This window comes from Sciurus vulgaris, assembly GCF_902686455.1.
Source record: "Sciurus vulgaris genome assembly, chromosome: 14".
Lineage (NCBI taxonomy): Eukaryota > Metazoa > Chordata > Mammalia > Rodentia > Sciuridae > Sciurus > Sciurus vulgaris.
In genome coordinates this window covers 4,024,884-4,052,017 of record NC_136475.1, presented here as the reverse complement: position 1 = coordinate 4,052,017, position 27,134 = coordinate 4,024,884, and the positions used below count along the sequence as shown (strand labels likewise).

Here is a 27,134-nt window from a genome sequence, read left to right as displayed (position 1 = left end):
GAATTGACAGCTGATATCCTGCTGTGATCACTATTTCCCATCCCTCAGAATTTATCCCGCTAGGTGATGGCCCTGGAATGCACTTGGAAGTATTTTCAAATAGAATGACCAATTCTGGGGTCATAGCAAGAAAGTTTCAATATCATATGTTAAATAGTAAACTGAGAATCTCCTTTAAACATTTATGTAATCACTTGACAAGCAAATCAAAATCCTTCGTTACACACCATTTGTGTCAAAAAACTGACTACTACAATAATGAATCTCCACAGATACAGAGAGATATGGTTTATGAATCTGATTCTGTAACTATTTATGCTTAAAAATCCATTTTAATGAGTCTGGAAAGAAAGAATATTCTGGAATATATGTGAAGCATTAGGATAAATTTTGGTTCATTTATGGAAACAAGAGGAACAGTAAATTCTAGGGTAATCCATATTACATCAATACTAAATATAGCAATAAGAATAAGAATTAATATATATCATGCAGACTTATCAAAAATTTATCATTTCACATTAAAAACCATGTTCAAACATGTGAGTGCATCTAAATGTTTAAGAATAAATGACTTAAGAATATGTTATACGTAGATGGTGATATATTTATATTTTGCTGTCCACACAAACGTAAACCCATCTTCATGCCCAAGCTGCTCCATGTGAGTGAACACTCACTGACACTCACACAGAACACGTGCACATGTGGAGGATGATCAGGCGACAGGAAAATGTGGTTCAGCCTTTGAAGACCCTGTCTTGCAGAAAGAGTCCTGGGGACAGATCCACAAACACTGTCTGAGTCAGAAACACAGGTTGTTAAGTAATCTTTCTGCACACATTTTTGCGAAAGCTTCATGAAGTCTGAACTGGTATTTGGCCCCTTTAATATTTACTTTTCCAATGATGGAAGCGGGATGCTACAGTGACCAGATGTGTTTCTCATCATCAGGGGAGAAGTGAGTTACAATCATTGGTCAAGGGAAGTTCACACATGTCAGGGGCTACATCACTCCTGAGGTTCTAATTATTGAAACTTTGAGTGTGTGACATATGTTTTAGGAATCTAAATCCCAAAGGTGCAGAAGAATAGAATGAGCAGTTGTACCCATGCAAGAGAAGAGGCATCAAGAGCCTGGCATGGGATGTGGACAGCACGAGAGAGGCAGCAGGTCAGGAGGCTAGGCCGGGAGCAGGTGCAGACTGCTGCCTGCCTGGGGCCAGGAGGAGAGGAGCAGAACTGAGCTCCAGTTCTAGAGAAGAGCTGAGATTGGGAAGCAGGCAGTTTGTGTCCAGGGGCCTGGGAGGTCTTCCAAGAGCTTGGAGAACTTTTGGGGTGGGAACACAAAGGCCACAGCTAGAAAGGGAGCAGAGACTATTCTAAGTTGGGCAAAAAGTGTACATGATGTCAGCAGACCTCAAGGAGGTGGTGGGAAACAGGATCAGACATGAGGACTGAAGTCATGTATAGGAAGATGCCAGGCCAGCCAGAGCAGGTACCTGTGCCTGGGCCCATGCCAGCTGTGACGCTGTTCCCCACAGGTTCAAGCTTCACACTGATTTCCTTTTTTTACTTTAACTGAACTCTTCATCTGTCTACCTATTTTTCTACTTACGTATCTAACATCTATCTCCCCATCCCTTCTTTACTTTGCTACATCTCTAAACTATAGGGGTGATTTTTAATCACGCAGGGCTGCAGGGAATCAGATCAAAGAAAATTCTGTGACCCGGTACATCCACAGGCCCAGAATGCAGGGAGTTATTGATAATTTATTGCTTTACTTTGATAAATATGTCCCAGACAGGCTTTTGTTATGGTTCGCATACGATGTATCCACCAAAAGCTCATGTGTGAGAGAATCCAAGAGCATTCAGAGGTGAAATGATTGTGTTAAGAGAACCTTCACCTAATCTGCCCATAATCCCTGATAAGAATTAACTGAGTTTTAACTGTGGGCTAGTGGGTTTGTCTGGAGAAGGTAGGTCCCTGGGGTATTCCCTTGGGGCTAATATTGTGTCAGGATTAAGGGGCTCTCTTCCTCATGGCCATATCCTGAGCTGCTTTCCTTCACCTCACCCTTCCACTATGAGGTTCTGCCTCACCTGGGATCAAAACAAAGGAGTCCTCTGTGTATGGACTAACACCTCTGAAACCATGAATGCCAAGTCCATTTGCCCCGTAATATCATTCTCGTCAGGACTTTTGATCACAGCTGCAGAAATGCTGACTAAAAATACCACCCTATATTTACAAACCTCAACAAGAAAAAGTACATCATGAGCCATTTGTCCAGAAACAGTGACATCCATTTACAGAAAAATGAACAATTCCCCCTCTGTGGTCCCGAGGGAGAAAAGTGTTCTCAGGAAAACTCTGTTCTGGCCTTGCCCTGACCTGGGACACACGGGACACTAGGTGTTGAGTCATTGAGAGGAGCCACTCTGCATCTATGCCCAGTCCTGCTCAGCCCTGCTGCTTGCATGTGCCCTGAGCACAGCCCACTGCCATGAGGATTCTTAAATGGGCTGGCCCACACCCTGTGCAGGAGTCAGTCTCATTAGGACACAGCATGGACCTGAGGGCCCTTACTCAGCTCCTGGGGGCTCATGCTGCCTGCCTCCCAGGTACGGAGGGATGGCATTTGATATTTACTCAGAACAATGGTGGTCAGTAAGGCGTGGGCCCTTCAGGGAAGTCCTCTTGTAACATGACCAATAACATGGACATTTGTTTTATGTTTCCAGTGTCATGTGCTTGACATGGTACCCAAATGCCCCAGTCTCCATCCTCCCTCTCTGTGTTTTGAGGAGACAGAGTCAATCACCTTTGCTGTGCAAGTCAGGATTTTGGGTATAATTTACACTGGTACTAACTGAATATAGCAAGCTCCTAACCTCTGATCTATTTTGCAAACAATTTGCAGTGTGGCAAAATAAATTTATAGAAATATATCCATTTCTATAAATTATAACTCATTTCTCTAATAGTGAGAATACAGGCTCCAGATATGCCTCATGAATTTTTTTATATGCCATCCCTCCTGGATGATGTGTGTCTCCATGATCCTACACTCTCATAGGAGAAAAAACCCACAACACATAAGCACAGACATTCCTCATGTTCAAAACACTGGCTACAATATGGCCAACTTTGCATGCTATGCTGTGGTTATATCCTCACCTTCTTGGGTCCCTGCACCTGCACTAGTTCATCATGTGAACATCTTCCTCATCTCACTCCCTCTCAGCAACTACAGTGGGACAATAGTGCCTGCTCCCTGTCCCATGTGTGGACAACGAGCTTACACATGACAGGTTCTACACACTATGCTGGACTTCCTCCACCCCATATGGATACCATGTGCAGAATGTGCTTCAACTTCTGCTTGGATGGCTCCTCAACCTATGTGTGTCCCAGAGTCTAAATCCAGACACTGAATCCTGGGGAGTCTTGGAACTAGAGGAGAGGTGGTGAAGGGCAGTGTGCACATTCAGGCAACCCACTAGGCTCAAGGGCACATGAGCAGTGTTTCCAAGAAGGGCCTCTGATGTTGGAAGAAGGAGCTTGAGTGCAGAGCTTTGAAACCAAAAGGGAATAATGTGCAGAACTCAGGGATCATCCACTATGGGAATGCATGACCACAGGCAGAGCTAGTGGGGGTGCCAACTGTGCAGAAGGGGAGGGAGGATGACCGTGAGCAAGGCTTCCCTAATGGAAGAGATGGACAGTGAACTCAGAACAGAGGAGGACTCAAGGTTGAGTTGGAGATGACATGAATTGACAAGCGGATGCCTGGTGTTGGGGCACTTCCTTCCACATCACCATGACTGCGTTGGTGATTCTTCTACACCACATTGCACTGGTGGAGAGCAGTGAGGGAAACTGTTGCCACATCAGGATAATCAGAGAAACTCAGCAATCATGAAACCTTATTCTGTCTACTTTATGCAAGAGCTGCCAAATTCATGGAGTCTAAAAACTGTACATTTTTCTGTTTCTGACAGGCACAGTCAGAGAGGGAGAGATCAACAGGTGATGTGATGGACTTTGAGCAAGAGAATATAAAAATGGCCAGCAGACTGAACCTGTCCTGTGTCTCCCAGGAAGAAATGCATTCTCAGCTAGCAAATCTGTCCTGTCCTGGTCTCAGCTGGGACATGAGGGTACACTTGGTTATTGACAGGAGCCAGCCCTGCAGCTGTCCCAGCCCTGCCCTGCCCTGCTGATTTTCATGTGCCCAGAGCAGAGTCCACAGCCCTATTCTTAATAAGCTGCTCACACCCTGTGCAGGAGTCAGTCCCAGTCAAGACACAAGATGGACATGAAGACCCCTGCTCAGCTCCTGGGGCTCCTGTTGCTCTGTCTCCCTGGTAAGGAGGGGCAACACTGGAAATTTCCTCTATGCACTGTGGTCAGTGCTGCTTGGATGTTCACAGAGGTCCTCTTTTTACATGCCTATTTATGTGGATTTTTTTTTTTATATTTCTAATATGAGGTCCAGATGTGACATCATGATGACACAGTCTAAATCCTCCTTGTATAAATCTCAAGGGTACAGAGACTCCATTGCTTGTGGAGCCAGAGTGTTGGCAATGTGTTAGCCTGGAATCAGCAGAAGACAGGGCAAGCTCCTAAGCTCCTCATCTATGCTGCAACCATCTGCACTTTGGGGTCCCATCGAGGTTCAGTGGCAGTGTATATGGGACAGATTTCACTCTCACCATCAGCAGCCTGGAGCCTGAAGATGTGGCCACTTATTACTGTCACAATTTAAAAGTTACCCCCCTACAGAGATACAGACCATGACATAAACCCCCAGGGAAGCAGAAGCGTGAGGCTGGGCTGCCCCCGCTGCTCCTCTAGCTGCCTCCACCTGCTGAGAGCACTGCTCAGAGGCAGCCAGGCTCTGAGGTCACTAGAAGATTTTGCTAGAAGGGAGAGGGAGGGTCCTCTGCATCCCCTCTTTACTTCTGCTCAGCCCCAGCAGGACAGAGATGACAGTGCCTCTTCTGACTGAATAAGTCACCATACCTGAGGACTATGGTTGTTCAGAGAGTGATGGGAAACCTCATCGGTATTCTGGGTAGGAACTTTATAATATTGGAAAAGAGAGGAAACTGGAATCTTTCAATATCTGTGCGTATGGTAGTCAAAGATTTAGGAAATGAAATAAACTGATCCTGGAATTTTTCAATTACCTCGTTCAACCCTGAATCCTAAGTAATCTGCTAATCACATCCCAAGCTATATGTATAGGTAAATCCACAAAAACCACCCTGGACACAGGAAATCACATAAGGGATTTTATTAAGCAAACAGAGTGTCTCCCTGCTGGGTAAGAGAGAAAATGAGAGGATAAGAGAGGAAAAGAGAAAGGGCATGTGCTAGAGAGAGTGGAAAAGCTAGGAGGAGAGACAAAGCAAGTGAGTAGGAGAGAGAAAAGCAAAAGATGGCGGGGAAGCTATCCTTAAGCAGCTGAATTCTACCGGGCTAACAGGGAACCAATAATGGAGAAGGATACTTGCAAACTGACTGATGAACCAATAGCTAGCTAGGATTTTCACAGACAGACAAGAAATTTAGAGGCGGTGAAATGGATGAAGTGGAAAGCGTGGGGAGAGCAGCTTTCAGACTGACAAGGTATATTGTGATGCAATGGAAAGGATAGGAGGCAGCCTTGTATTACAATATGTGTTTTGGTACAGTGAATTGAGTCTCTAAACTAAAATTTTTGGTAGCTCTGAACATGTGATGATTTATGAAGGTGGTGCTAGAAATGGGAGAATTCTTGTTGACCCTGAAGTTGAGATCCATTCAGAATTGAGTGAGAGGAGCAGATCTCCTGTGTGAGCATCTCCTCTTCCTCCAGATACACCCCACAAAGCTGAGGATGCCAGAGAGATGCGAAATGACCAGCAGCTTTTCAACCAGAATACTTCATACTGTGGGTTCTCTGAAATAAAACAGATGAGTGATCCTCAGGAAGTCACCAGAACCTAGGGCTGGCTCCTGCAATCACCAGAGGGAAGGCTCCATAGCAGCTGGAGGTGTGCATCCTGACCACAAAGCCAAGGAAAGATTTTCAAGAATGTTTTGTTAAAAGAAAAAAAAATTCATCTTTTCTATACTCAGTCCTTGCTGGCTGTAGCCATGAGAAGAAAATTACATAAAAGGAGAAAAACTTTGGGATTAAAAGTCAGTACCAAAGAGCAGTGTTCCTCATGGATCAGGTGTGGAGATCAGCCAAGGGAATACATAGTAATCAAGGTTCCGTAGCCCTGGCGTTTGGCCCCCTTATTTGTACACACAATCAGAAACGTGGATTATCTTGTTGGCTTTGCCTGTAGCTCCCACCTGGTTAACTCTCTGACTCTCTCCTCCCGGCATGCTCCTGACCTCTCCATTAAGTCTCCACATTTCAGAATGATTGTTGTCTGATGCCTCACAGATAACGACTGGAAGTGGTCAATAAAGTGCAGTGAAGAGAGGATGAGCAGAATGGCTTGGACCCCGGGAAGGAGGACTCCATGATTACTCAGGTGCTACAGAGTGTGTGCAGCAACCAGATGTGGTGAGGCCCTTGGGTTTGAGACCAGGCAGCAGAATCCGCACTCATGGCTGCACCGTCTCCCTGGAAACTGCGCATCACTACCTGACAGAACCCCAGCACTGGACAGGGCAGATAATCGTCTGTGGTTGTAGAATCTAAATCAAGAAAACAACAGAATGTTTTTGAAATGTGTATGAGAGAATTTCACTCTCAAAAGGTCACTAACAGTGAAATCCTAGGGTGTCACTGCACACTGACCAAAAGAGGAGCCCCATTCAAGGCTGCATGTCCTGGAAGTCATGTCCTGAGTCCATGAGCCTGTCCATGTTCTCCCTAGCTGCTGAGCTCCTACTGCCTTTTGCACTCCGCTGCACACTCTACTGACATGGAAGGATTATGGGCAGGGACACAGGTCATTCTGAACACCAGGAGGCACGCTTCCTTCAAGGCACATGAACCTCTTCCTCTCACTACTAGGGAAGAACCTTCCCCCAGATGCTGCTTCTGTCCAGTGGCTGCTGACAATCTGGGGACTTCTCAGGGGCTAGGTGGGGCATCTGTAAATCACACCCTCTCTCCCCTTCCTATCCTTCTCTGTGGGTTCTGGGCTCCTCCAGTGTCTCTCCCTCCGCATTCCTGCTTGGGTCTTCACTATCCTGTCACTGCCAATTCTGAGTCCACACCTGTCAGTCCTTAGTCCACACATGGCTGTCCTCATGTGGGTCACAACCCTGTTCTCTTGCACTTCCTGGCCCCTGGGCTGCCCTCTGACTGCACTTCTTGGATTCTCCTGCAGGACTCAGAAATGGTGCATGGTGGTCTTTGGAGACTAGAAAGGAAAGCAGCAAATGTTCAGAACTGTAGGTATGTCCAGTGTGGTCCATTGTGAGCAGAGTCCCTGCAGTACTGTGAGCTCTGAAGCTGTCAGAGGAACCCATGTCTGTCCACTCAGAGGGGTGGCCACCAGCACCAGTACGTGGGTTTATCCTGTGGCCATTCAGTCACTGAACCAGCCCCTCTGCCCTGCCTGGGGGAAGACACCAGGGAGGAAATGCCTATGCCCAGCTCTGGACACACAATTTTTGTACCCTTGGGTGCTAAACCAGTGCACAGCTCTGTGACACCATCTTCTATGCATAACTATGGGCACACAGATAACACAGTGTTCTAAGCAATGGGAAGGTCAGTGTTCAAGGCAGCAGGAATAGGGGCACTCTTTGAGGTTCACAATGCTCAGTTTCTGGGGTGGAGGAGATGCTATGTATTGTGAGACAGATGTTGGAGGTCAATGTCCAAGCTCACTGTAGCAGACTTAAGGGCAGGCAGACCTGGTAGCACAGGACTGTAATCCCAGCTGCTTTAGAGGCTGAGAGAGGAGGATCACAGGTCTCAGGCTAGTTCAGCAACTTATATATTGTCTCAAAATAAAATTTTAAAAAGCTTACAGTGTAGATTCTAGATTGCCTAGGAAGCATGAGGTCGCGATTGGATCACCCGAACTGAAACAAACAAGAATCAAATCAAAAATTTCCTAAACATCATCCATACCCTATAAAAATAAGCACAGAAATATGTACATGTATACAAATATTTGAAATGCTGATGCATATTTATACAGCTATATCAACACAATTTTATTTTATATAGTATATACATGGGATATAGTGCTCCTTTATTTTGCAAGCATTTTTGAACTGTGAGTTAGACAAGGCTATGGTTGGTGTTTCCTGATGGTCCTCTTTGTCACACTGGGATCTCTGCCCTGGACCAGTGAGCTCGGCACTGAGCATAGCCATCCAGTGAGCCAGGCTCAGTGCTAACTCCTGTCTGCTACTTGCCCTGGCTGTGGGCTCTCTGCCTGTTTCAGCAGCCATGGGGATGAGCACCTTCCTTCCCAGGATCCCCTGCATGGCAGACTGAGGGCAGGATCTGTGCTTCCCCAGGTCCTCAGCACCATTTCTCCAGAGACCAGCTGCTTCCTCACAGCCCAGGCTGGAGCCTGCAGCTCTTGAGCAGCTCCAGCCTGAGCTCAGTGCTGGTTGAGCCCAGGTCCACCTACTCTGATTGAGTCCAGTGCGTGAAGGGCTGTGCTGGATTATAACACAGAAACCTCATTTCCACAACTGTAAACCAAGTTCTCACTGGGGAAATCAGAACTCGACTCTATTTTTATCCTCAGGGCCTGGGTTCCTCCAACCCTCCAGACAAAGACTGCCTTGGGACCTCACTTTCCTGTTCAGTTCCACTTAGAAGCACAGTGACGTTCACAAGGCCACGTTCTCCACACCTACACAGCTGCCAGCTCCCTTCTGCAGTTTACTGAGTACCAGCTCTGTGCTTCTATGCATGGTGAGGACAGGCCTTCCCAGTCCAGGGCAAGAGCAGGGATTGGGTGCACATTGGATCCTCTTAGGGCCTATAAGAGCAGTGTGGGGCAGGTGTGGATTCTAAGAGAATTTTGATCCTAATGAACAGAATTGAGTTGAAGCACTTGGCCATGCACATCTCCATGGAGCAGTCATGGAGAACATGACCTGAAAGCCACACAGCCTTCCTTGGCCCAGGAGGCATTAAGCTCTTGTTTGAAAATCCAATGTGGTGAAGACTCTAGAAAACAGAGTGAACCTGAGACTTTTGTGTTCACTGAGCTGTTGCAAATCCCCATATGCTCTCACCTTCAGACTTTATTTCTCAAACCTTCCCTAGAGCAATGAAGAAACTAATTGCTTATAAAACCATTTTAACATATATACAAAAAGTGCCGGGGATGTTGCTCATTTATTAAGCAGATATGGGTTCAATCCAAGTTCTTGGAAAAAGAAAAGAAAGGAAATGAAAGAAAAGAAGGAAAAGGAAAGAAAGAAAGGAAGAAAGGAAGGAAGAAAGAAAAAGAAAGAGAAAAGAAATACTAAAAATGATTTTCAGAATGATAGGGACAGCAATAGGTTACCACTTACAGGACAATGGAATGAATCTGTTCTGTGACCCCCAGGGGGAATCATGTTTTCTGCAGGTAAATGTATGCCCTAATCTTACCTGGAACACCTGGGAACATGAAGCCTGTGCTGAGGGACAGATGAGCCAGAAATTCATCTGTGCCCAGCCCTGCCCACACTTGTTGATTTGCATGTGACCATAGCACAGCCCACCACCCTGAGGACTTCTTAATGGGCTGCTCACACCCCGTGCAGGAGCAGTCCCATCAGGACACAGCATGGACATGAGGGCCCCTGCTCAGCTCCTGGGGCTTCTGCTGCTCTGCCTCCCAGGTAAGGAGGGACAAAACTGAACATGTACTCAATGTAATGTGGTCAGTACTGACTCCCACGGTCCAGAAGTCTTCTGACAGCATGTCTAATTGTGTGTATCTTTGTTTATTTTGTTGTTTCCATTATCAGGCTCCAGATGTGACATACAGATGACTCAGTCTCCATCTTCCCTGTCTAAATCTCTAGGAGACATGGTCACCATCACTTGCTGTGCAAGTCAGGGAATTAGCAATAATTTATAGGGGTATCAGCAGAAACCAGGGCATGCGCCTAAGCTCCTCATCTATTATTCAACCAATCTGCAATCTGGGGTCCTCTTGAGGTTCAGTGGCAGTGGACCTGGGACAGATTTCATTCACGCCATCAACAGCCTGGAACCTGAAGATATAGCCAATTATTATTGTCTGCAATAGCAGTTCCCCTCCCAATGTGTTACAGGCCATGACACAAACCTCCCAGGGAAGCAGAAGTGTGAGGCTGGGCTGCTCCAGCTACTCCACCTGCTGCCTCCACCTGCTGAGAGCACTACTCAGAGGCACCGGGCTCTGAGTGCACTGGGGGACATTGGGGGAGTAAAGCAGGGAGCTCCTCTACACCCTGATTCTCTTTCTTCTGCTCAGCAACAGCCGACAGACATGGACATGCATCTCTTTGTTTAATACAGGATACAGATCACTAAACCTGGGGGGAGAAGTTATGGCATTGGTTTAGAATCAAACAGCACAGATGAAGTTTCTGTGTGTATCCATGCATGAGTTTTCTACATGAAGAGAATGTGTCTAAATGACAGTTTTCTGTACTTTTTTTTTGATGGAACTTGTATTTGTATGCATTTGTGGCTTGAAATTTCTATACGTACATACACCGTGATCCTGAAATCACGTTCCTCACCTTAGACAGTCATCCATTGTTTGTGGTGAGTCTCTCTAAGCCCAGGGCCTTTGGCAACAATAGACACAGGTACTAGACCTGGAGATGCCCTGGTCCTCCCCAGCCATCAGTGTTTGAGGACCACAGAAGATGTAAACCCTCTGGTCATGAGGCCCTCAGCCTCTCTGGGATCCCAGCTGTGGAGGTGGAGATGCCCTTGGAACTGGAGCCTCCCAGGGGCTTCTTTGTTCTCAGCTGTGTGCACAGGTCTCAGCACAGGTACTGGGGGCTGGAACAGGACCTTCTCTTCTTGGGCCATTTGTGAGCAACTCTGCAGGAAACCCAGAGAGGAAAGGGCTAATGGCAGATGTGCTTCAGCAAGAAAATTATGATGGGGATTGACTGGCGGTGGCCCAGTGTGTTAGTCAGCTTTTCACCACTGTGACAGGCAGACATGAAAAAAAAATAATAATTCAGAGGTGGGAAGGTTATTTTGTGCTCAGTAGTTCAGTGGTTCACCCCATAGTCAGCTGACCACACTTCTCAGGGCCCCAGGTGAGGCAGAGCATCATGGTTACTCCAGGCACTTTTCTGTTTCTGAACTAGTTCCAGATTTGGGATACTGTCTGCCTTGACCTTGGTCAGATGCTCATTCTGGACAAAGTCCTCCCATGGTCTGAGTCATGGATTTCATGGAAGACTGGAGATCACAGCGGGGCAACTATGCGGCCACCCCTCATGCTGCATTTGCAAAGACCCAGCGGCACTATAGTGACATTGGAGGCTCCTTTTCACAAGTTGTCACACCCTGGAATATACACAACTGAAAGTTCAGAGACAAAATTATTTTGAAAAACTGTGGCTGAACCTTTGAAAACAGCCATGAAGGAAATACTGACATTCCAAGTGAATACAAATCAGTTGCTCCCTGCTCAGCAGGGCTCTCAGTCATCAACAGACCCAACACTGACCCCAGTCAGACACCCTCCCAGGCTTTCCATGAGGTCCCTGCAGGTGTCCACAGCATGGCTCTCAGCTAGCCAGGCCTCACATGGCCCCTGCTGCTTCTCAGCATCCAGCCACCAAGAGGAAGGACCCTTGCTGGGCCCTCATCTACCACCTGTGAGATCATGTCAAGCAGTGTGTGGAGCTGAGCCTGGGCTAGGGCCCTGTGGCTTCCCTAGGGTCTGAGCTGAGGACAACCCACCTCCCAGGCTGCTGTGGTAGGTCAGCAGCTCCTGCAGCGGCTCCGCCCCTGTGTCTGCTCAGAGGTGCAGCATGATGGTCGCAAAGGCTCTGCAGGGTCTCGAAGCCCCGCACCAGGGGACATTCCCTCCAAACCTTCCTTCCTTGACACATAAAACCTGTAACTATTTATTAGTTAAAAAATGACATTTCTACCACAATTGATTTTATCCATCACATACATTTTGAATTTTTTTGTATAGAATCATTTTTAAAAGAAAAAAACCAAAGTTCAAACATAGGAGACAGCAACAATAACAACAGCCACTCTGCACACTGCCTCCTGCTCTTTCCTAAGGCCTGGAGCCTCATTAAGATTCACACACTGCATATGGACTGCACAGAAACTCTCTTTCTAGGCCTCAGACACTGAATTCAGTGCAGTTTTGAAGAAAACATTCCAATCTTCCCGTTGTTGTCAGTTTGAACCCTCATAAAACACAGGCCACACTTGAATTAGAGAGAAGAGGGAGGCTCTCCCCTCCCTCCACCATCCCTGCAGGCACCGTCCTGGTCCTGTGGGGTATTTTAATGGAAGATGAGATCCAGCCAGAACTGAGGTCTTGCGGCCATTTCTCTGTGTGCCCTCTGTCCTACTGATGGTTACCATGGATTCTGCACATTCCTGAGGGAGGGACATTGGTCACTGTCTGTTGACCCAAAGTTCTGGAGAGTCTTCTTTTCCATATGTGAAGTGGACCATCTGCCTTTTCTGAGGCTCCTAGGAAAGCGCACAGGGCTGTGAGTACAAAGGTTTTGGATAAAAGTGGTGAAATTGCACAAATCCGGACAATCTTCAGGATGAGCAGGCATTCCTAAGAGACACACTTGCTGTTGTGAGTTAAGTAGGATTGACGGACAGGAACTTCACTGACATTAACATTGAGTGTCCTGTGGCAGGTTTATGATTTTCAAGAATATGGAGCAGTGTTTCTGGTTTTGGTCTAAGTTTCCTGACCCACTTCCTATTTCTCCTGCACCCCACAGACTTCATAATTGAATTTAGGACATCTTGATCTCTTCCATTTATCACACCCCACCGACTTTGACAGGAACAGATCAATAAGCATGTCCTCGTACTACCAAGAAACTGCATTGCTAAGACCCCAACACCAAAACCCTCTGGTCCCTCCTTTGCCACATAGAGTGTATTAATCAACAGAATATGGTGTGACTTCTGAGTTGTAAACATGATGGCCAAATCCAAATTCCTGGACTATCAGCATCCAACTGGAAACAATGCATCATTTTCTAAAGGAACCACATCCTGGAGAGGGCCTGAAATCCACTCATGACCAACTATCTAACTAGACAAGTAAGCACACCAGCAACACATGTTCCACAGTGTGCAAGAAGGCATATGGGGCCCTAGAAAGGACTCTGTGCCAGGAAACTGCTCAGGGTGGCTCACCATGTGGCCACTAGAGGGGCCAGTGCACAGCAGTGAAGGAAGCGGGACCACAGGGTCCCTGGGAATTGTTTCCAGGAGAGACTGACCCAGGGGTGATGGTCTTTAGCACTAACTGCCCCTTTTCTTTAATCCCCTTGTTTCATTGCAGAGCCTGGAGGACGCAGCTGTGTAAGGAAGTCACTGAAGTCAGGATTTTATCCAGGAATAGCGCTTTATCCTTCAGGTGTGAGGACCAGGTTGAAGAAGTGTTGCCAGCCAGTCAGCCTGGTGGGCGTGGGCATCCATCTTCTGCAGGTTGGCTGGGGGAGGTCAAGCAGTGTGGCCCTCAGCTCCCAGGGAGATCTCTGACACAGTGTGTACATGTGCAACCTCTGAGGCTTGGTTTCAGTGAGTTAGTGGCAGTGGATCTGACAGCAATGTCACCTCAGCACTGCATTCCAGAGTTTGGGGTGCCACTGTGCATCACTATTATGGTGGCTCAGGGCAGGCCACATGCTTATAAACCAGCATGCTGGGGTTCTGGGAGACATGGCTGACTATTAGTTTTAGAATTGCAATGTCCTCTGTGGTTAACACTAGCCTCATGTGAGTTCATGAATTCAAATTGAAATTAGTGTTTACATTGAATATTTCAGATGCACTTTCTACCTCTCAATTGCTCAATGTACACTGGGGGTTGGTGGCTACAGAATGTTCTGTAAAGTAAATTGGTCTGTAAAGTAATTTGATCACTCATGGTGTTGGAGCTAAGAGCTCAGAGCTTCCAGCCATTGGTAACAAGACTGTGTGGCCTCAGGAACTTCTCAGTTGACACAGCTGCAGTGGTCTAGAGCTGTCCCTGGGATGTGTCTGAGAGGGCAGGATGAGGCTGCACCTACAGGCAGACCAGCAGGCCTGGCTCCACTCAGCCTGCCTTTCCCCCTGCATCCTCGGGAGCCTCTCTAATGCCACACGCTGGGTAGCTCACATGGACCACATTTTCCAGCCCATAACTCTCTTGTCACTAATCTGTCCATGAGTCCCTGGTTGTCTGTTAGTTTGTTATTCTGTTGTCCTCAACTAGAGGAAAGATTATTGAAATGAGGGAGCATGTGTGGTCCTTACAGAATCTGTCCCAGAGACAATAGTGTCAGCTTCACTAGTAAGAGAGAGGGTTAAGAGTAGGGCCACTGTGGGCCCCAGACTCAAAATCCCATACATGTGATGCCTCATAAGAACCCATAGGTGGCAGAAAAGCCACAGCAATCCAGTACCCTTGTCTTAGAAATACCAGGGAACAGAGTGGAGCACAGCACACACAGCACATTCACACACAGGCGTACACGTAGCAGGGCTCCCCTGTGGTCCAAAGCCACATCCTGTTTGCTCTGTTGACTCTATTCTACTCCACCTTACCCTAGGGCAAGCTGAGCGTCCGTAGTCCTAATATCCCAAATGCAAAATGCTCAAAAATCTGAAAATTTAAATGGATTCCAGTGGATTTTCAATTTTTGCATGGAAATGCTCAGTTGGTAAAGTCTATGCCAAGTTTCCAAAATCCAAAAACTCTGAAATCTGAAACACTTCTGGTCCCCCACATTTCAGAAAAATAACATTCAAACTGTTCTAATTTCTGTCATTGATAGGTTTGATCATGAGCATGTGCCAATGTGTAACAACAAACCCAATATTATGGATCATTAAAATGCACCACAATTTTTTAAAAAATGATTATAAATCAATATCTTGGCACAAAATTGATAAATTTCCTCATTTTCTAAACCCCGTCTTTTAGAACTGTGCTTCTGGTGCATGTTCCAGAAACCCTCAATGAGAGAGCTGAGGAAATTCCACTGCAGTAGACCCCAAAGTGGTGGTGGCGATGTTTCCTCCTCGTGGGTCAGAGGAAGAATATGAGAGAAATGGAGAAAAGGTTAAAAGACAACATGAGGGTCACATGAGGTGGAAGGTTGACACGTGACCTTTGAGGATTTTGGGGGATGATGTTTGAACCAGGATGAGGAGGAGAACACAGAGGTCAGTTCTGTGTAGCTGTGATTGACAGTCTAGCATTCAATGCAGGTCAAGATAAATAAGGAGGACTTAAGAGCTGAGAGTAGGGTAGCAAATGCAGCACCCAGAGCCCAGGGTGGCTGTGGAGGAAGATTGGAAGCTGCTTCTCATGGGTCTCAGCTAAATAAGTTTCTTCTGGTTATGACAAGCACTATCACCATGGCGACAGTAACAACAGGATCACGAGGAGGCGGGTTACGTGGTACAGTCAGTGGAAAGGCCCAATCAGAACTGCAAGGATGATATTGCCAATGGCGGAGTTTCACAATGTAGAACTTGAGACAAAGCAGCTTTAAGGAACTGCATCAATGTCCCCTGGTCTGTGTGGCAGAGCTCTGGCCCAACCCTGGTGCTCTGATGCAGGGCCACCATGGTGGCCATAGGCCCTCAGGCAGATACTGTGCAGCCTGGGTGAAGCTCTGAGAACTGCGTGATGGTGACTCGCTGGATCCTGGAGCAGCATCAGTGCAGGAGCTTCCTGGAGACACAGGAGGGTCAGTAGAGCAAGCATCCACCTGCTGAGGACGGGGAGATTTAGAGGTAGACCGTGGTGCACGTGGTGAAGGAGAGAGGCCTGAGCAGGCTGGAAGTGCACATTGTGCAGCAGGAGTGGCACCGAGCATCCTGGGAGCAAGAGACCCTGCCTGCTGGCCAGCACCATCTCCCACCTCAGTGCCTGGAGCCACTGCACCTACAGGGTCAGAACCTGGCCTGCTGCCCTGTCCACATGAGGATTCCTTGTGGCCACACTCTAGGGCTGGAGAGAGTTGCACTTATCTAAATTTTACAAAGATGAGGTTTCTTGCTCCTCCCATCCCACACTACGGTCCAGAGCCATGTCAGTGCCTGGCCAGATCCCTGGGAGCTCTCCCTGAGGGAGCCATGCAGCCCCATTCAGCTCCTGTGCCTCCTGTTACTCTGGCACCCAGCTGAGGGGATGTGGGATGGTTCTGCACATCTGTGAAATCTCCTTCAATGCTGTGGGTCCTGTGCTAAGCAAGCCAGGGATCAAAACCCAATGTACTGCAATGACCCTGATTCTACTGTGGAGTCCATGGTAAGACCTAAATTGAACAAGGGATGATTCAGTCTTATTTGCAATTTCAAATAACATGTACCATGAGAGAATTCTCTAGATTGGTCTCATTGGAATGCCTTGAACATTGGCTTCTGTATTCTTTTCCTATGACCCCAATCACAAGCAGAGCTAGGCAGGGAGCTAGAAACTTCAGGTGGGAAGGGAGGGAATCCCTGACCTGGGCTGTTCTCCATAACACAGTCGGACAGAGCAGGGATAAAGAAGAAGAGTCTGTGCAGCTGGAGATGACAGGTGAGGGAGGACAGATCCTGCCCTTCTCTTAACTTATTCCCCAACATTTGTTTTACTGCCTATATGCTTCACACCTAGACCATCAGAGAATAGGAGGACAGTCAGCTCCTCCGATCTCATTAATGGTCACTGGTGCCAAGTGCAAGTGTCTCCTAAACAGTCCTGAAGCAGGTGGGATTGTGCCATAGCTCAAAGCCTCTGTCAGAGATGGAGGAAATCGTGGATGGAACCTAAAGGTTGTCAAAACAACGTGCGGGACTGCAGAAAGACACTGCCCCCTGCCTTAGGCCCAAGAGAACAGAGCAATTTCTGTCAGCAACTCTGAGCTGCCCTCTCTGACCTGGGTTTCAGGTACTGGACCTTCTGTTGAGTGACTGAGAGGAGCCACCCTGCAGTTATGCCCAGCCTGTCCAGCCCCACTGATTTGCATGTGCCCACAGCACAGCCCACTGCCCTGAGGATTTCTTAGAAGGCTGCTCACACCCTGTGCAGGAGTCAGTCCCAGTCAGGACACAGTATGGACATAAGGACCCCTGCTCAGCTCCTGGGGCTTCTGCTGCTCTGGTTTAAAGGTAAGGAGGAAAAACACTGGATATTTGCTTGGCCCAGTGTGGTCATTGCTGCCTGGCTCTTCAGCAAAGACCACTAATAATAGATAATTCTCTGGCTATTTGCTTTTATCCCCATGTCAGGTGTGAGATGTGAAATCCAGATGACCCAGTCTCCAACCTCCTTGTCTGCATCTCCAGGAGACAGAGTCACCATCACCTGCAGGGCCAGTCAGGGCATTTGTATTTATTTAGCTAGGTATCAGCAGAAACCAGGGCAAGCGCCTAAGCCCCTCATCTATCATGCAAGCAGTTTGCAACCTGGGTTCCCCTCGAGGTTCAGTGGCAGTGGATCTGGGACAGATTTCACTCTCATCATCAACAGCCTGGAGCCTGAAGATGTGGCCACTTATTACTGTCAACAGCATAACATTTCCCCTCCCATAGTGATACAGGCCATGACAAAAACCTCCCAGGGAAGCAGAAGTGTGAGGCTGGGCTGCCCCAGCTGCTTTACCTACTGCCTCCACCTGCTGAGAGCACTGCTCAGAGGCAGCCAGACCATGAGGTCACTGGGGTTTTTGTAGAAGGGACCAGGGAGGCTCCTCTGCCTCCTCACCCTCTGTCTACATCCTCAGGCCCAGCAGGCAGAGAACAGTGAATAGCTAATGGTCAACAGTGATGGGCCCCAGTGGAGTCTTGTTCAAGCAGGAGACCACACCAGGATGCTTACCTGGAGAAATCCTAAAGGGCACCATGAAGTCCTTTTTCCAAGGTAAAAGCCCATGAGACTCACCTGTGGGGACACTCCAGCCAACTCCTGTGCCCCAGAGAGGCTGGAAAATGGAAGGTGGCAGTGAGCTAGTTGGGAACCACAGGAAGGGTTACCTTCAGGCTGGAGGACACAACCATGGCCCTAGCACTTCCTTATCCCCTGATTAGCATAGACTTTGACCAATGCTCATTTCCTAAACCCACGTAAGTCCCAAGCTAGCACACCAAATGGTTTTCTCTGGCTTTTGTCACCCTCCTGCATGGAGGGACTTCCGTCTTTTCCCTTAAATAACACCTACTGTGTTAAACTTCCCTTTCGTGATCATCCATGAATTTAAATCCATGAAGGAGACTGACAAAGCAGGGAATCCAGTCTCACCTCAAATCTCTGGTTTCACTGGTGTCCATTCTGATTTGATAATGTTCAGCATCATTGCAGCTGAGGGGTTTGGTTCATTGACAGAATGTGAATTTAAATACAAAGAAGTCACTGTGCGCACTCCAATGAGGAAATCCTCTAAAACACGGAATGAGCATCTAAACTGCAGCCTTTCACAGTTCTAGGAGTGTGGCAATGAAGGTGCAGCTACAAACCAGAACAGAGGAGGCAACTGTGACAGCGGAGGAATCCCCTGCTCCTGTCAGATCCCACAGCACCTCTGCAAAGGTCTTCCATGTAGGAAGTGCTTGCTACAGATAAGCAGAGTCCAAGCAGCAACTTTCAAAAGACCAGGGGACCTGACATGAAGACAGTGACTGGAAATGGGAGATTCCCTGATGCTTCCGAGAAGCCAAGCTCACCTACCAGTGCAGGCACAGGCTACTGGCCCTGTGCTTCTTGGACCTGTGTGGGAGCCCAGGTGTGGGGCTGATGCCGTCAGCTGCCTGCTGCACCTCACAGGTGATTCCCATCCTCACCCAGGTCCACCTGTTTGCTGGCAGGTGCAATGGATGGTGTGGAACCTTCCTCTTCTGGATCTTCACTGTGAGAAGAGACCCCTCAGAAAGCATCTGCACAGGAGCCAGTGAGAAAAAAAGAGGCCCGGGATATCTGCTTCCAGAAGCCATGGTGAGGACAGCCTTACTAGCTGACCCTCCAGGCACCCTGGTGGCACAGATTTGCATTACCATCTCCTCATCCACTCCTCTTTCTTCCCGCAGGAGGAAGAAGGGCCCAGACAGGGGTCTCAGCCTCCTGACCTCCTTCATTTCAGCTTTTGATCTTGTGAACTGGAAATGAAGCCAAGTACTCAGAAGAGAATTTCAGCTGATTTCAGAAATCAGTGTAAGTCGTTCACATCATCATCACTGTGAAGAGTGTTCAAAGCTCATAGTAAGTGTACTACAGTAGAGAAAATGTCCCTACTTCATGTGACTTTCTTCCTATTGAACAGTGATTTACCCACAATCTTTGGACCACAGGTGCAAGGCACATCTTCACACTTGGTCAGGAATCACTGGGGAGCTCAGTGTTTTGGAGAGAGAGTCCCCAGCCTCTCTGCTCTGCTGTCTGCGGCCTGGCTCCCCAGCCTCCTGCACCCTGGCAGTGGGTGAGGCTGCAGCAGCAGTAGACCTCATCTGGGACGATTCCTGTCCTCCTCATGGAGGGCCAGAGCTATCTCCAGATACCTGGATAAGGGACTTAAAAGGGGGTTTCAAACCTAAACTCTCTTAATCGTATTAATTTTTTTGCACACTATTCTGAATATGAGTTAGAAACAATGTCTCTTTGAAATTTTGAGGACACTCTTCCCTTTTCTCCATCTTTCTGTTTCAGTGTTGGAAATTCCGACTTCATTTAGATTTTTGGTGCTCACATATCCTGTGCCCAACCCCCACTTCCACCAGCTTGTGATCTTAAATGTCATGTCCATTCAGTTTGAAGAGCGCTGGACTAGATGGGATTGCTCTCTGGTTATCACAGATCTCCCAGCCATCAGTGAAATGTCTCAACCCAAATGTCTAATCTCCCCTGGTATGTAAGAGCTACAATGTCAAACTGCATTATTTCTGCTCTTATATTTGTTTCTGAATTGCCTCTGAACTCGCTAATAGAGAAAGGCTGGCTCTTCCATGATCTGTATTGCCGCACATGCAAACGGCTGGTTGCCGGATCTAACCACCCCCGTGCACACGCTGCCCCATACCCTTGCCAGCACTAGCGATCAGCCTCTGCAGGGCTCCCTTCTGTGCCAGCTCATTTCCCGCAACCAAGTGTCCTCCAGTCCCATGCAGTTTGTCTCCAGGATGGGATTTCCATCCTCACGGCTGAAAGACCACCGCGCATGCAGCATGTGTGGTTTCCACTCGCTGCCCAGGGCACCTGGGCCTAGGGCACGTCTTGGCCCTTGTGAATGGTGCCCCTGCAGCGTGTGCGTACCCTGCCGCATATGCCAGTGCCTTTCCTCCCAGCCCAGAGGGGAAGTCCGCCAAGAGGCAGGCTGCCTTTGGAGGTCCCGGACCAGCGCCTTTTCCCGTGGGGCGCTACTGATCACACTCCCCTTTCAGCACCTGGGACTCGCCTTCCCTCGAGGTCCTTGTCAGCTCCTGTAACTCTGTTTTCCTCTTTCACTTCATGTTGGTGAACACCATTGCACAGGAGTGAGATGGTACCTCAGTGTGGTTTTTAGCTGCATTTCCCTACATTATTGGTTTACCACACTGGGCAGAACCAAAATAATGTTCTCTATACAGCATAAACTTACATCTTTATTTCATTTTTTGGTTGTTCTATTTTGTTATACATGACAGCAGAATGCGTTTTAATACATGGTACACAAATGGAGCACGACCTTTCATTTCTCTGGCAGCACATGATTTAGAGTCACACCATTCATGCGATCATAAATGTGCCTAGGACAGTGATGTCCATCTCATTCCACCAACCTTCCCACCCTGTACCCCTTCCTCCCCCTCCTTTCTCTCTACCCAATCCAAAGTCCCTCCATTCTTCCCCTGCCTACCCCACTTTAAGGATCAGCATCCACATATCAGATGAAATATCTGGCTTTTGTTTTTTTGGGATTGGTTCATTTTTTTCTGGCATGATATTCTCCAATTGCATCCATTTACCTGCAAATGCCATAATTTTATTCTTCTTTATGGCTGAGTAATATTCCATTGTGTATATCTACCACAGTTTCACTATCCATCCATCTATTGAAGGGCATCAAGGTTGGATCCATGTTGATGTCACTGCATAGCCGCACTATGCTGATTTTAAGTCCTTTGAGTATAGGTGGAGGAATGGGATAATTGGATCAAAAGGTGGTTCCATTCCAAGTTTTCTGAGGAAAAATATACTGCTTTACCATAGTGGTTACACCAAGTTGCAGTCCCACCAGCAACATATGAGTGTTTCTCTTTCCCCACATTCTGGCCAACACTTATTGTTGCTTGTATTCTTGATAATTCCCATTCTGACTAGAGTGAGGTAAAACCTTAGAGTAGTTTTGATTTGCATTTCTCTAATCACTGGAGATATTGAGCATTTTTTCATATATTTGTTGATCCATTGTGTATCCTCCTCTGTGCAGTGTCTGCTCAGTGCCTTAGCCCATTCACTAATTGGGTTTTTTTTTTTTTTTTTTTTTTTTTTTTGGTGTTAGAAAATTGCATTTTTAAAAAGTATGCGCAGCACTGAAAATGGCAGTCTGAAGCCTGAAGATGTGGCCATGTATTACTGTCAACAAGATTACAATCTTCCTCCCACAGTGATACAGGCTATGACATAAACTTCCCAGGGAAGCAGAAGTGTGAGGCTGGGCTGCTCCAGCTACTCCTCCTAATGCCTCCACCTGCTGAGAGCACTGCTCAGTGGCAGCCAGGCTCTGAGCATCATAGGGGACTTTGGGTAGAAATGGCCAAGAGGGTTCTCTGAACACCCACTCTCCTTGTCCCTCCTCAGCCAAAGGAGAAGAGGCATGGCTATGTTCCCCTGAATTAATTGTGATACCTGAGCAATTTGGTTATGTGTGCAGTTGGGTTTATACATCAAAACACAAGCCCCTAGTGATACCTGTGTTAGAATTTGGTAAGTGGAGAAAACAAGACTCTATTCTACAGCTTAATGTCCTGGGATTCTGATAGAGAAGAAGAAACCAGAAATGGGACTCCCTGATGCTCACCGAGAAGCCAGAGAGAATATTGAACTGAAATTAAAGAGTGTCCATCCATGGGGTCTTAGAGCTTTGCAGAAAGTCTGAGAGTTGTATTCTGAAGTTCTCTGTGAACAGAAGTAATCTCCAGGATATTCTTCTCTCCTCCTGCTTCCATCTTCAGCGACAAGAGTCAATGAATGACAGATTCTCCTTTCATGACTTCCAAAAGTTTTGGTATTTCCTATGATGCCACATTATACAGAAAATCAATATAATCCTTGGACCTCAGATTACTCCTTATAATAACTAGAAGAAATTGGGAGATGTGGTTAAGTTGAAGATTCTAAATCTGGAGATTTTCCCAAATATTCTGCAGAAGACTAATGTAACCACCAGGATCCTTAGAATAGGTAAGAAAGATAGTCAGAGTCAGAGAGGATGTGACAATTGTGAGGGGAATTAATGATGGAAGAAGGGGCCAGGAGCAGGAACATGGGAGAATCTAGGAGCTGGAATCTCTGGACCTGGATTCACTCCTCAGGAGCCTGCAGAAGGAACACAGCTCTCCTGAACCTGGGTCAGCTCACTAAGCATTCTCACCTCCAGAACCTTGAGGTAACCAGCCTGCGCTGCTCTGAGTCCATTAGGTCACAGTGATCTGTCAGAACACCAGTAGGGAAGGACAGAGACAACCTGACCATGACAATCCTGTGGTCCACCAAACATTCCCATTGCTATTATTTGGTGTCCAATTTGACTGGAGCAAAGAACATTTTACCCTAAGAAGAGTTGGTAGCAGAGTTCGCCTGAGGTAGAAAACACCTAGATAAATCTTCTCCCATCTTGGGGTTGCCCTCACAGCACCAAGTAGAGGGAAGGGTTATGCTTGTTTTCTGTTCAGGACTAGGGATTAGATTGATAGGGGAGAGTGTGTCAGAGGAGGACTGAGTGAGCATTGGAGGGCAGAGGACATGAGGGAGGGCTCAGGGTAATGCAAGATGCCTCTCTGCCCACATCTACAATGGAGACAGGTAGGTCTGAGAGGTGTGCATGGCTATGTTTTGTAGAAGAACCTGCAGATGACCTGTGTTGAAGCTCAGGTCAGTACAGTGTGAGCAGAGGCATCAGGCAGCTGAGTTTTCTTGCTATCAGTGTGGATTTCTCTCCTCCAGTCTTACAGTCCTCCCTGCAACTTTGGGGAGATTGTGATCTCGTGGAAGCAACAGTTGAAGTGAGACAGACTTGGGTTCAAATCGAGCCACAGCCCTCAAGGACTATAGGAACTTGATCACCCAAAATGTGCTCTGATGACTGGGTCTCTGCTCTGTGGAAGAGTGAAGAAAGAATACAGGGGTAGGGTAGCATAGTGTCTACAAGATGTCCACAATGAAATAAGATGGTGGTAAAATAAAATCACAGAGTTCTGTCTGAAGTGCCTTTTAATATCTCAGAATGAGGACACTAAGTGAGGTCCAATAGACATCATTTTGAACTAGCAGTCATTAATATTTATCCTACAGAAAGCATGTGTCTCAGTACTCAGGGTTGACAGTGCTGTTTTTCCTACCAGAGAAACTTCCAGCTTCCCATTGGTGTGGAGCATTGCATTGTTGATCCTGGAGATTGACAGCTGTAGTCTGGGTTTTCCCTGAGCCCCACATGTATTAGTTGCCAATATCTGCTTTAATAAATTATCAGAGATTGGTGGTTTACAACAACAGTACTATAACCTCCCACAGTGCTGGGTAAGAAGTCCCAATGGCTAACACTAGGTGTTGAGTGCAAGAGTCCCTGCAGTGGTGACAGGGAGCAGTCTGCTGCTCCATCCCTAACGCTGGGGGCTGCAGTCCCATGACTCTGGTCTCACCTTTTTCTTCCATGTCCTTTGTCCTTATATCTATGTTAAGTGTCCCTCTTTCTAATGAGGATACTTAGACCCATATCTAGGGCACACCAGGTTAACACAGGATAATCTCTAACATTTAAATGTCTTAATTCACCCTGCAAAGGCATTTTTCCATATAAGGTGTATGCATAACCTTCATGGAGTAGGACCTCATATCGTGGTGACCACACTTAGTCACAAATCACTAGAAACCAGCACCTAGGTGTGTATATCCTCCACCTCTCCCTCCACCTGGATTTCCCTCCTGTGCTCCCTCACTCAGGAGGAAAGTCTCTTCCATTTCTAAGTGTATCCAGCCCCCCAATGCACACTCAGGATCACACAGGAGGACCTTGCTGGGGATTTACTTGAAGACCTGCTCTGTCACTATTGTCATGCAGAAGGAAGGACCCAGCTGAAGTGGCCCTTCCCCACTTGGGGATCACCTATCTCTATGGAGGTGAGGCATGGGACAGTAGTCTCTGGAACATTCCATGATCACGTGTCCTTCAGGTCTCAGGGAGGGTATGTGCGGTCCCTGATACTAACAGGACCCACCTCTACTATGGACAATAGAGTAGGTAATGGTTACTAATTTCCCCAAATATAGTAATATCTCTCTTGGTCCAGTTAAGGGGGCATTTTGGAACATCTTAAGAATGTGTCTTCTGGTCATATGTTGGTTCAAGTGATGGAAGAATTTCCTAAATCATGAGTACCATGGCTACATTGGCTTTATCATTTCTCATTTTAGGTGAAGCCTCCTAACCTTGCACACATCCCTTGATCTCTGGTCAGTGGCAGTGGGTCTGGGGCAGACTCATGTCTCCCAGTCTCAGTGAGGAGCCTGGAGATACTACACTGTACTGCTGAGGGCGAGACACTCAGTGGACCCTATATTGTGGAGCAGACCTAACAGAAACCCCATGTGGACTCAGCACTTCTGCTCAGCAGAATCAGATTCTCCATCATAGGTATTGCTCAGAGTAACCAGTAAGCATAATGTGCCTGGAAATCTTGGAGTCCACAAGAAACTATTATCATTGTTCAAGAATCCAGAGATCCTGAGAGCCAAGAGTCCAGAGGGAGTGACCCAGAGTCCTCTGCACCCCTCACGTGCAACCTAGAGCAGGAGCATCTATGATTGGGGAACCTGTGACCCCCATCTCTGAGGGTCGGCCTGCAGGCTGCTTCTCACAGGTCCTGCTGTGAGCAGCTGGGGTCATTGTCCAATAATGCAGCGTGTTCACTGATCAGAGTGGCTGGAGATGGTGCTCTAACATGACACCTGCTTTTTCTCCCAGGGACACCTCAAGCATTTCTTCAGGATTTTGTAACTTCTGTTGATTTTCCTTTCTGTGTGAGGTGCTGTGTGGAGAAGGGTTCTGTGGCTTTCCTACGGTGAGGATGTAGGTGATTTGGAGAATGCTTTCCACTCTTAATGTTAGGAGTCTGTACCATCCCAAAACAATGCCTGTGATGTTGTGATCACTTCATGTAGAGAGTGAGGGTGCATTTTATAAAATCATGGGATGGCCTTGTTTAGAAAAGCACAGGAAGTTGTCCCCACTGAGGGGATTGCTCTGTAGCCAGGTCTGCAGATGTCACCAGAAACTGGAAGGAAGCAGAGACATGAGCCTGGAATGTAGGTGAAGCCTAGGATTCAAATAAAATGAACTTTCCCTGTTGTGGGTGAGGCAGCATCTCCATCTGCTCAGTCCCAAAACCAACTGTGTCCCTAGAGGCCACACAGGAGGAGTCACCATCCTGGATCTTAATCATTGCAGGGGACATTCAGCTCTCCCCTTCCAGGCAGTCCATTTTCCTTGTCCCTGAAGGTCAGAGCTGAAGGACTCAAGTTCTCCATCAAGTCAGGATGACCTGAATGCCCTGAGTGTGGTCATGTGAGGTGATGTGAGATGGTGCACTAAATGGAAATATGCATTCTGAAATATTTTGTGGATGTTGAAAGGTACAATAAATCAAGTGAGAGGCATTTATTTAAGGAATCCAATATAGTCCTGGCCTTCAGAGAATTTCAACTATATTTTAATTTGTGAAAAATGCACCATTTTGTTACATAATAGAAAATAATGGACTTATTGTTATACACATTTTCCTTCTTTTCTTTCTTTCATTTGCTTGTTTTTGCAGTTTTGTGAGATTGAACCTGGGAACCTCCTGCATGCTAAGCAAATGCTCCACCACTGATCTACATGGGAGCCTCCAGGTAGATACATTTTCAACAATGTTTTAAAATTCTAGATGAGTCTTTTCTTAGTTAGTCATCATGATCTGGGCAGAGTCTTCTAACATGAGAAGGACATCATCCACCCTAAGGACAGCCAAGGAGTTGGTGACTACTCACCCTGGCACAGTGCACACCGCAGGATGGAGTGGATCTGGGGTTCTTCTCAATCAGCCTTTCAACCCAGTTTCTGAGCCCAGTGTCAGATGTCCTTATACCACCTGCACTCCCAACACTGTGGAGCCTGATGATGTGCTCACCTCTCCCTGTGAAGCCATCCTAATCCCCAGACGGTCATAGTCCAAAATACACAACCAGGCCCCATGTGCAGTGAGGCCTTGCATGCCTCTTTCCCATGGCACCCGGGTGAAGCTTTGTGAGACTCAAGGTCTGGATGTTCATCCCAGCTTCCTGCGGCTGACTGGGGACAGTGGCCATCCCTGTGATACATGCTCAGCACTAGGTACAACACAGTGACTGCTGAGGCTCCCTGGAGCTCTTCCTAAAAGTCAGAGGGCCTGACCTTCCACCCTGACCCAGAGAAAAGCTGCTCAGATGAATGGAAGGAAAAATAACACTCTCACAGTGAACTTGACATGGGTGAGATAATATGCAGTCTCCCCAGAAGAGCAAGGAGACTGGTAATTACAGAAAAAAACTGCCCCACACAGCATATGTCATATTTGAGAGTCAAGCAGGATGTCTGACAGGAAGGCTGAAAGTCCCCCCACAGTGTAGGAGAGAAAGGGAGCACCTGACTGGTTGAGTCTGTGACTTGATGTGAGGTCCCAGTCTCTGTCTTGGGGCTCTGCCATGCAGAGTGCCCTGTAGCAGCTACTGCAGTAT

General features: G+C 47.3%; 2 long non-coding RNA genes and 1 pseudogene across 3 annotated transcripts in view; 2 read left to right on the top strand and 1 right to left on the bottom strand.

The window, feature by feature from the left end:
- LOC306643744 (E3 SUMO-protein ligase PIAS2-like) overlaps positions 1 to 27,134 on the bottom strand; it is a 70,380-nt pseudogene that overhangs the window by 29,805 nt on the left and 13,441 nt on the right. The gene's annotated exons all lie outside the window — the stretch shown is intronic.
- The window catches only part of LOC306643756, a 63,358-nt gene continuing 45,974 nt past the window's right edge, over positions 9,751 to 27,134 (top strand). Inside the window, exon 1 of the long non-coding RNA XR_013759037.1 lies at positions 9,751 to 9,825. This is a non-coding gene — a long non-coding RNA (uncharacterized lncRNA). The remainder of the gene's footprint in view (positions 9,826 to 27,134) is intronic.
- On the top strand, positions 18,595 to 19,389 carry LOC306643759. The gene is made up of 2 exons (XR_013759040.1): positions 18,595 to 19,124; positions 19,217 to 19,389. It is a non-coding gene; the product is annotated as an uncharacterized lncRNA (long non-coding RNA).